Raw genomic sequence first — 10,415 nt, forward strand, 5'->3', positions numbered from 1 at the left:
AACCCTTTATTTGATGTTTGAAAACTGCTATTCAGATCTTCAGCAGAATCTTGGAAAACATCATTCTCTCAGCCTGTGAAGATCAGTTTGAGACAATATTTCAGGTTAAACATAACTTTTGAAAACAGCTTCGAATAAGTGTTTCTCTTGTTTATTTCAGATGCAAATTGATATATATAGCTATATAAACCCTTTATTTGATGTTTGAAAACTGCTATTCAGAGCTCCAGCAGAATCTTAGAAAACGTCATTCTCTCGGTCTGAGAACATCAGTTTGAGACAATATTTCAGGTTAAACATAACTTTTGAAACCAGCTTCGAATAAGTGTTTCTCTTGTTTATTTCAGATGCAAATTGATATATATAGCTATATAAACCCTTTATTTGATGTTTGAAAACTGCTATTCAGAGCTCCAGCAGAATCTTAGAAAACGTCATTCTCTCAGTCTGAGAACATCAGTTTGAGACAATATTTCAGGTTAAACATAACTTTTGAAAACAGCTTCGAATAAGTGTTTCTCTTGTTTATTTCAGATGCAAATATATATATATAGCTATATAAACCCTTTATTTGATGTTTGAAAACTGCTATTCAGAGCTCCAGCAGAATCTTGGAAAACGTCATTCTCTCAGTCTGAGAACATCAGTTTGAGACAGTATTTCATGTTAAACATAACCTTTGAAAACAGCTTCGAATAAATGTTTCTCTTGTTTATTTCAGATGCAAATTGTTATATATAGCTATATAAACCCTTTATTTGATGTTTGAAAACTGCTATTCAGAGCTCCAGCAGAATCTTAGAAAACGTCATTCTCTCGGTCTGAGAACATCAGTTTGAGACAATATTTCAGGTTAAACATAACTTTTGAAAACAGCTTCGAATAAGTGTTTCTCTTGTTTATTTCAGATGCAAATTGATATATATAGCTATATAAACCCTTTATTTGATGTTTGAAAACTGCTATTCAGAGCTCCAGCAGAATCTTAGAAAACGTCATTCTCTCGGTCTGAGAACATCAGTTTGAGACAATATTTCAGGTTAAACATAACTTTTGAAACCAGCTTCGAATAAGTGTTTCTCTTGTTTATTTCAGATGCAAATTGATATATATAGCTATATAAACCCTTTATTTGATGTTTGAAAACTGCTATTCAGAGCTCCAGCAGAATCTTAGAAAACGTCATTCTCTCAGTCTGAGAACATCAGTTTGAGACAATATTTCAGGTTAAACATAACTTTTGAAAACAGCTTCGAATAAGTGTTTCTCTTGTTTATTTCAGATGCAAATTGATATATATAGCTATATAAACCCTTTATTTGATGTTTGAAAACTGCTATTCAGAGCTCCAGCAGAATCTTGGAAAACGTCATTCTCTCAGTCTGAGAACATCAGTTTGAGACAGTATTTCATGTTAAACATAACTTTTGAAAACAGCTTCGAATAAGTGTTTCTCTTGTTTATTTCAGATGCAAATTGATATATATAGCTATACAAACCCTTTATTTGATGTTTGAAAACTGCTATTCAGAGCTTCAGCAGAATCTTGGAAAACGTCATTCTCTCAGCCTGTGAAGATCAGTTTGAGACAATATTTCAGGTTAAACATAACTTTTGAAAACAGCTTCGAATAAATGTTTCTCTTGTTTATTTCAGATGCAAATTGTTATATACAGCTATATAAACCCTTTATTAGATGTTTGAAAACTGCTATTCAGAGCTCCAGCAGAATCTTAGAAAACGTCATTCTCTCGGTCTGAGAACATCAGTTTGAGACAATATTTCAGGTTAAACATAACTTTTGAAAACAGCTTCGAATAAGTGTTTCTCTTGTTTATTTCAGATGCAAATTGATATATATAGCTATATAAACCCTTTATTTGATGTTTGAAAACTGCTATTCAGAGCTCCAGCAGAATCTTAGAAAACGTCATTCTCTCGGTCTGAGAACATCAGTTTGAGACAATATTTCAGGTTAAACATAACTTTTGAAACCAGCTTTGAATAAGTGTTTCTCTTGTTTATTTCAGATGCAAATTGATATATATAGCTATATAAACCCTTTATTTGATGTTTGAAAACTGCTATTCAGAGCTCCAGCAGAATCTTAGAAAACGTCATTCTCTCAGTCTGAGAACATCAGTTTGAGACAATATTTCAGGTTAAACATAACTTTTGAAAACAGCTTCGAATAAGTGTTTCTCTTGTTTATTTCAGATGCAAATATATATATATAGCTATATAAACCCTTTATTTGATGTTTGAAAACTGCTATTCAGAGCTCCAGCAGAATCTTAGAAAACGTCATTCTCTCAGTCTGAGAACATCAGTTTGAGACAATATTTCAGGTTAAACATAACTTTTGAAAACAGCTTTGAATAAGTGTTTCTCTTGTTTATTTCAGATGCAAATTGATATATATAGCTATATAAACCCTTTATTTGATGTTTTAAAACTGTTATTCAGAGCTCCAGCAGAATCTTGGAAAACGTCATTCTCTCAGTCTGAGAAGATCAGTTTGAGACAATATTTCAGGTTAAACATAACTTTTGAAAACAGCTTCGAATAAATGTTTCTCTTGTTTATTTCAGATGCAAATTGATATATATAGCTATATAAACCCTTTATTTGATGTTTGAAAACTGCTATTCAGAGCTCCAGCAGAATCTTAGAAAACGTCATTCTCTCGGTCTGAGAACATCAGTTTGAGACAATATTTCAGGTTAAACATAACTTTTGAAAACAGTTTCGAATAAGTGTTTCTCTTGTTTATTTCAGATGCAAATTGATATATATAGCTATATAAACCCTTTATTTGATGTTTGAAAACTGCTATTCAGAGCTCCAGCAGAATCTTGGAAAACGTCATTCTCTCGGTCTGAGAACATCAGTTTGAGACAATATTTCAGGTTAAACATAACTTTTGAAACCAGCTTCGAATAAGTGTTTCTCTTGTTTATTTCAGATGCAAATTGATATATATAGCTATATAAACCCTTTATTTGATGTTTGAAAACTGTTATTCAGAGCTCCAGCAGCATCTTAGCCCGCGTTCACTACTTCCAAGACTGTGAAAACATTCTGAGACTCGCTCGGACTAGACAACGCAATGCTGTATCTACAAGACCGTTCTGGTGGACCTGTCAATCAAATTCAAAGGAGAAGACATGGTGGTGTTTGGTTTGTGCACCAGGTAGGGTGCTTGGGGGAATTGCGTTGTGGAAAAAAAAAGAGAAATGTTGATAAAAAAGAAGAACCACAAGGTGGCGGGATTGGACATCAAATACATCTCAGTCTGAATACATCACATTTAGAGAAGGTCTCACTTAAACATATCCTTTGAAAACAGCTTCGAATAAGTGTTTCTCTTGTTTATTTCAGATGCAAATTGATATATATAGCTATATAAACCCTTTATTTGATGTTTGAAAACTGCTATTCAGAGCTCCAGCAGAATCTTAGAAAACGTCATTCTCTCAGTCTGAGAACATCAGTTTGAGACAATATTTCAGGTTAACCATAACTTTTGAAAACAGCTTCGAATAAGTGTTTCTCTTGTTTATTTCAGATGGAAAATGATATATATAGCTATATAAACCCTTTATTTGATGTTTGAAAACTGCTATTCAGAGCTCCAGCAGAATCTTGGAAAACGTCATTCTCTCAGTCTGAGAAGATCAGTTTGAGACAATATTTCAGGTTAAACATAACTTTTGAAAACAGCTTCGAATAAATGTTTCTCTTGTTTATTTCAGATGCAAATTGTTATATATAGCTATATAAACCCTTTATTTGATGTTTGAAAACTGCTATTCAGAGCTCCAGCAGAATCTTAGAAAACGTCATTCTCTCAGTCTGAGAACATCAGTTTGAGACAATATTTCAGTTTAAACATAACTTTTGAAAACAGCTTCGAATAAGTGTTTCTCTTGTTTATTTCAGATGCAAATTGATATATATAGCTATATAAACCCTTTATTTGATGTTTTAAAACTGTTATTCAGAGCTCCAGCAGAATCTTGGAAAACGTCATTCTCTCAGTCTCAGAACATCAATTTGAGACAATATTTCAGGTTAAACATAACTTTTGAAAACAGCTTGGAATAAATGTTTCTCTTGTTTATTTCAGATGCAAATTGATATATATAGCTATATAAACCCTTTATTTGATGTTTGAAAACTGCTATTCAGAGCTCCAGCAGAATCTTAGAAAACGTCATTCTCTCAGTCTGAGAACATCAGTTTGAGACAATATTTCAGGTTAAACATAACTTTTGAAAACAGCTTCGAATAAGTGTTTCTCTTGTTTATTTCAGATGCAAATTGATATATATAGCTATATAAACCCTTTATTTGATGTTTTAAAACTGTTATTCAGAGCTCCAGCAGAATCTTGGAAAACGTCATTCTCTCAGTCTGAGAAGATCAGTTTGAGACAATATTTCAGGTTAAACATAACTTTTGAAAACAGCTTCGAATAAATGTTTCTCCTGTTTATTTCAGATGCAAATTGATATATATAGCTATATAAACCCTTTATTTGATGTTTGAAAACTGCTATTCAGAGCTCCAGCAGAATCTTAGAAAACGTCATTCTCTCAGTCTGAGAACATCAGTTTGAGACAATGTTTCAGGTTAAACATAACTTTTGAAAACAGCTTCGAATAAGTGTTTCTCTTGTTTATTTCAGATGCAAATTGATATATATAGCTATATAAACCCTTTATTTGAAGTTTGAAAACTGCTATTCAGAGCTCCAGCAGAATCTTAGCCCGCGTTCACTACTTCCAAGACTGTGAAAACATTCTGAGACTCGCTCGGACTAGACAACGCAATGCTGTATCTACAAGACCGTTCTGGTGGACCTGTCAATCAAATTCAAAGGAGAAGACATGGTGGTGTTTGGTTTGTGCACCAGGTAGGGTGCTTGGGGGAATTGCATTGTGGAAAAAAAAAAGAGAAATGTTGATAAAAAAGAAGAACCACAAGGTGGCGGGATTGGACATCAAATACATCTCAGTCTGAATACATCACATTTAGAGAAGGTCTCACTTAAACATATCCTTTGAAAACAGCTTCGAATAAGTGTTTCTCTTGTTTATTTCAGATGCAAATTGATATATATAGCTATATAAACCCTTTATTTGATGTTTGAAAACTGTTATTCAGAGCTCCAGCAGAATCTTGGAAAACGTCATTCTCTCAGTCTGAGAACATCAGTTTGAGACAATATTTCAGGTTAAACATAACTTTTGAAAACAGCTTCGAATAAGTGTTTCTCTTGTTTATTTCAGATGCAAATTGATATATATAGCTATATAAACCGTTTAACATCAGTTTGAGACAATATTTCATGTTAAACATAACTTTTGAAAACAGCTTCGAATAAGTGTTTCTCTTGTTTTTTTCAGATGCAAATTGATATATATAGCTATATAAACCCTTTATTTGATGTTTGAAAACTGTTATTCAGAGCTCCAGCAGAATCTTGGAAAACGTCATTCTCTCAGTCTGAGAACAATCAGTTTGAGACAATATTTCAGGTTAAACATAACTTTTGAAAACAGCTTCGAATAAGTGTTTCTCTTGTTTATTTCAGATGCAAATTGATATATATAGCTATATAAACCCTTTATTTGATGTTTGAAAACTGCTATTCAGAGCTCCAGCAGAATCTTAGAAAACGTCATTCTCTCAGTCTGAGAACATCAGTTTGAGACAATATTTCAGGTTAAACATAACTTTTGAAAACAGCTTCGAATAAGTGTTTCTCTTGTTTATTTCAGATGCAAATTGATATACATAGCTATATAAACCCTTTATTTGATCTTTGAAAACTGCTATTCAGAGCTTCAGCAGAATCTTAGAAAACGTCATTCTCTCGGTCTGAGAACATCAGTTTGAGACAATATTTCAGGTTAAACATAACTTTTGAAAACAGCTTTGAATAAGTTTTTCTTTTGTTTATTTCAGATGCAAATTGATATATATAGCTATATAAACCCTTTATTTGATGTTTTAAAACTGTTATTCAGAGCTCCAGCAGAATCTTAGAAAACGTCATTCTCTCAGTCTGAGAAGATCAGTTTGAGACAATATTTCAGGTTAAACATAACTTTTGAAAACAGCTTTGAATAAATGTTTCTCTTGTTTATTTCAGATGCAAATTGATATATATAGCTATATAAACCCTTTATTTGATGTTTGAAAACTGCTATTCAGAGCTCCAGCAGAATCTTAGAAAACGTCATTCTCTCAGTCTGAGAACATCAGTTTGAGACAATGTTTCAGGTTAAACATAACTTTTGAAAACAGCTTCGAATAAGTGTTTCTCTTGTTTATTTCAGATGCAAATTGATATATATAGCTATATAAACCCTTTATTTGATGTTTTAAAACTGTTATTCAGAGCTCCAGCAGAATCTTGGAAAACGTCATTCTCTCAGTCTGAGAAGATCAGTTTGAGACAATATTTCAGGTTAAACATAACTTATGAAAACAGCTTTGAATAAGTTTTTTTCTTGTTTATTTCAGATGCAAATTGATATATATAGCTATATAAACCCTTTATTTGATGTTTGAAAACTGCTATACAGAGCTCCAGCAGAATCTTAGAAAACGTCATTCTCTCAGTCTCAGAACATCAATTTGAGACAATATTTCAGGTTAAACATAACTTTTGAAAACAGCTTGGAATAAATGTTTCTCTTGTTTATTTCAGATGCAAATTGATATATATAGCTATATAAACCCTTTATTTGATGTTTGAAAACTGCTATTCAGAGCTCCAGCAGAATCTTAGAAAACGTCATTCTCTCAGTCTGAGAACATCAGTTTGAGACAATATTTCAGGTTAAACATAACTTTTGAAAACAGCTTCGAATAAGTGTTTCTCTTGTTTATTTCAGATGCAAATTGATATATATAGCTATATAAACCCTTTATTTGATGTTTTAAAACTGTTATTCAGAGCTCCAGCAGAATCTTGGAAAACGTCATTCTCTCAGTCTGAGAAGATCAGTTTGAGACAATATTTCAGGTTAAACATAACTTTTGAAAACAGCTTCGAATAAATGTTTCTCCTGTTTATTTCAGATGCAAATTGATATATATAGCTATATAAACCCTTTATTTGATGTTTGAAAACTGCTATTCAGAGCTCCAGCAGAATCTTAGAAAACGTCATTCTCTCAGTCTGAGAACATCAGTTTGAGACAATGTTTCAGGTTAAACATAACTTTTGAAAACAGCTTCGAATAAGTGTTTCTCTTGTTTATTTCAGATGCAAATTGATATATATAGCTATATAAACCCTTTATTTGAAGTTTGAAAACTGCTATTCAGAGCTCCAGCAGAATCTTAGCCCGCGTTCACTACTTCCAAGACTGTGAAAACATTCTGAGACTCGCTCGGACTAGACAACGCAATGCTGTATCTACAAGACCGTTCTGGTGGACCTGTCAATCAAATTCAAAGGAGAAGACATGGTGGTGTTTGGTTTGTGCACCAGGTAGGGTGCTTGGGGGAATTGCATTGTGGAAAAAAAAAAGAGAAATGTTGATAAAAAAGAAGAACCACAAGGTGGCGGGATTGGACATCAAATACATCTCAGTCTGAATACATCACATTTAGAGAAGGTCTCACTTAAACATATCCTTTGAAAACAGCTTCGAATAAGTGTTTCTCTTGTTTATTTCAGATGCAAATTGATATATATAGCTATATAAACCCTTTATTTGATGTTTGAAAACTGTTATTCAGAGCTCCAGCAGAATCTTGGAAAACGTCATTCTCTCAGTCTGAGAACATCAGTTTGAGACAATATTTCAGGTTAAACATAACTTTTGAAAACAGCTTCGAATAAGTGTTTCTCTTGTTTATTTCAGATGCAAATTGATATATATAGCTATATAAACCGTTTAACATCAGTTTGAGACAATATTTCATGTTAAACATAACTTTTGAAAACAGCTTCGAATAAGTGTTTCTCTTGTTTTTTTCAGATGCAAATTGATATATATAGCTATATAAACCCTTTATTTGATGTTTGAAAACTGTTATTCAGAGCTCCAGCAGAATCTTGGAAAACGTCATTCTCTCAGTCTGAGAACAATCAGTTTGAGACAATATTTCAGGTTAAACATAACTTTTGAAAACAGCTTCGAATAAGTGTTTCTCTTGTTTATTTCAGATGCAAATTGATATATATAGCTATATAAACCCTTTATTTGATGTTTGAAAACTGCTATTCAGAGCTCCAGCAGAATCTTAGAAAACGTCATTCTCTCAGTCTGAGAACATCAGTTTGAGACAATATTTCAGGTTAAACATAACTTTTGAAAACAGCTTCGAATAAGTGTTTCTCTTGTTTATTTCAGATGCAAATTGATATATATAGCTATATAAACCCTTTATTTGATCTTTGAAAACTGCTATTCAGAGCTTCAGCAGAATCTTAGAAAACGTCATTCTCTCGGTCTGAGAACATCAGTTTGAGACAATATTTCAGGTTAAACATAACTTTTGAAAACAGCTTTGAATAAGTTTTTCTTTTGTTTATTTCAGATGCAAATTGATATATATAGCTATATAAACCCTTTATTTGATGTTTTAAAACTGTTATTCAGAGCTCCAGCAGAATCTTAGAAAACGTCATTCTCTCAGTCTGAGAAGATCAGTTTGAGACAATATTTCAGGTTAAACATAACTTTTGAAAACAGCTTTGAATAAATGTTTCTCTTGTTTATTTCAGATGCAAATTGATATATATAGCTATATAAACCCTTTATTTGATGTTTGAAAACTGCTATTCAGAGCTCCAGCAGAATCTTAGAAAACGTCATTCTCTCAGTCTGAGAACATCAGTTTGAGACAATGTTTCAGGTTAAACATAACTTTTGAAAACAGCTTCGAATAAGTGTTTCTCTTGTTTATTTCAGATGCAAATTGATATATATAGCTATATAAACCCTTTATTTGATGTTTTAAAACTGTTATTCAGAGCTCCAGCAGAATCTTGGAAAACGTCATTCTCTCAGTCTGAGAAGATCAGTTTGAGACAATATTTCAGGTTAAACATAACTTATGAAAACAGCTTTGAATAAGTTTTTTTCTTGTTTATTTCAGATGCAAATTGATATATATAGCTATATAAACCCTTTATTTGATGTTTGAAAACTGCTATACAGAGCTCCAGCAGAATCTTAGAAAACGTCATTCTCTCAGTCTCAGAACATCAATTTGAGACAATATTTCAGGTTAAACATAACTTTTGAAAACAGCTTGGAATAAATGTTTCTCTTGTTTATTTCAGATGCAAATTGATATATATAGCTATATAAACCCTTTATTTGATGTTTGAAAACTGCTATTCAGAGCTCCAGCAGAATCTTAGAAAACGTCATTCTCTCAGTCTGAGAACATCAGTTTGAGACAATATTTCAGGTTAAACATAACTTTTGAAAACAGCTTCGAATAAGTGTTTCTCTTGTTTATTTCAGATGCAAATTGATATATATAGCTATATAAACCCTTTATTTGATGTTTTAAAACTGTTATTCAGAGCTCCAGCAGAATCTTGGAAAACGTCATTCTCTCAGTCTGAGAAGATCAGTTTGAGACAATATTTCAGGTTAAACATAACTTTTGAAAACAGCTTCGAATAAATGTTTCTCCTGTTTATTTCAGATGCAAATTGATATATATAGCTATATAAACCCTTTATTTGATGTTTGAAAACTGCTATTCAGAGCTCCAGCAGAATCTTAGAAAACGTCATTCTCTCAGTCTGAGAACATCAGTTTGAGACAATGTTTCAGGTTAAACATAACTTTTGAAAACAGCTTCGAATAAGTGTTTCTCTTGTTTATTTCAGATGCAAATTGATATATATAGCTATATAAACCCTTTATTTGAAGTTTGAAAACTGCTATTCAGAGCTCCAGCAGAATCTTAGAAAACGTCATTCTCTCAGTCTGAGAACATCAGTTTGAGACAATATTTCAGGTTAAAAATAACTTTTGAAAACAGCTTTGAATATGTTTTTCTCTTGTTTATTTCAGATGCAAATTTATATATATAGCTATATAAACCCTTTATTTAATGTTTGAAAACTGTTATTCAGAGCTCCAGCAGCATCTTAGCCCGCGTTCACTACTTCCAAGACTGTGAAAACATTCTGAGACTCGCTCGGACTAGACAACGCAATGCTGTATCTACAAGACCGTTCTGGTGGACCTGTCAATCAAATTCAAAGGAGAAGACATGGTGGTGTTTGGTTTGTGCACCAGGTAGGGTGCTTGGGGGAATTGCATTGTGGAAAAAAAAAAGAGAAATGTTGATAAAAAAGAAGAACCACAAGGTGGCGGGATTGGACATCAAATACATCTCAGTCTGAATACATCACATTTAGAGAA

This window comes from Callionymus lyra, unplaced genomic scaffold (genome assembly GCF_982586985.1).
Source record: "Callionymus lyra unplaced genomic scaffold, fCalLyr1.hap1.1 HAP1_SCAFFOLD_44, whole genome shotgun sequence".
Classification (NCBI taxonomy): domain Eukaryota; kingdom Metazoa; phylum Chordata; class Actinopteri; order Syngnathiformes; family Callionymidae; genus Callionymus; species Callionymus lyra.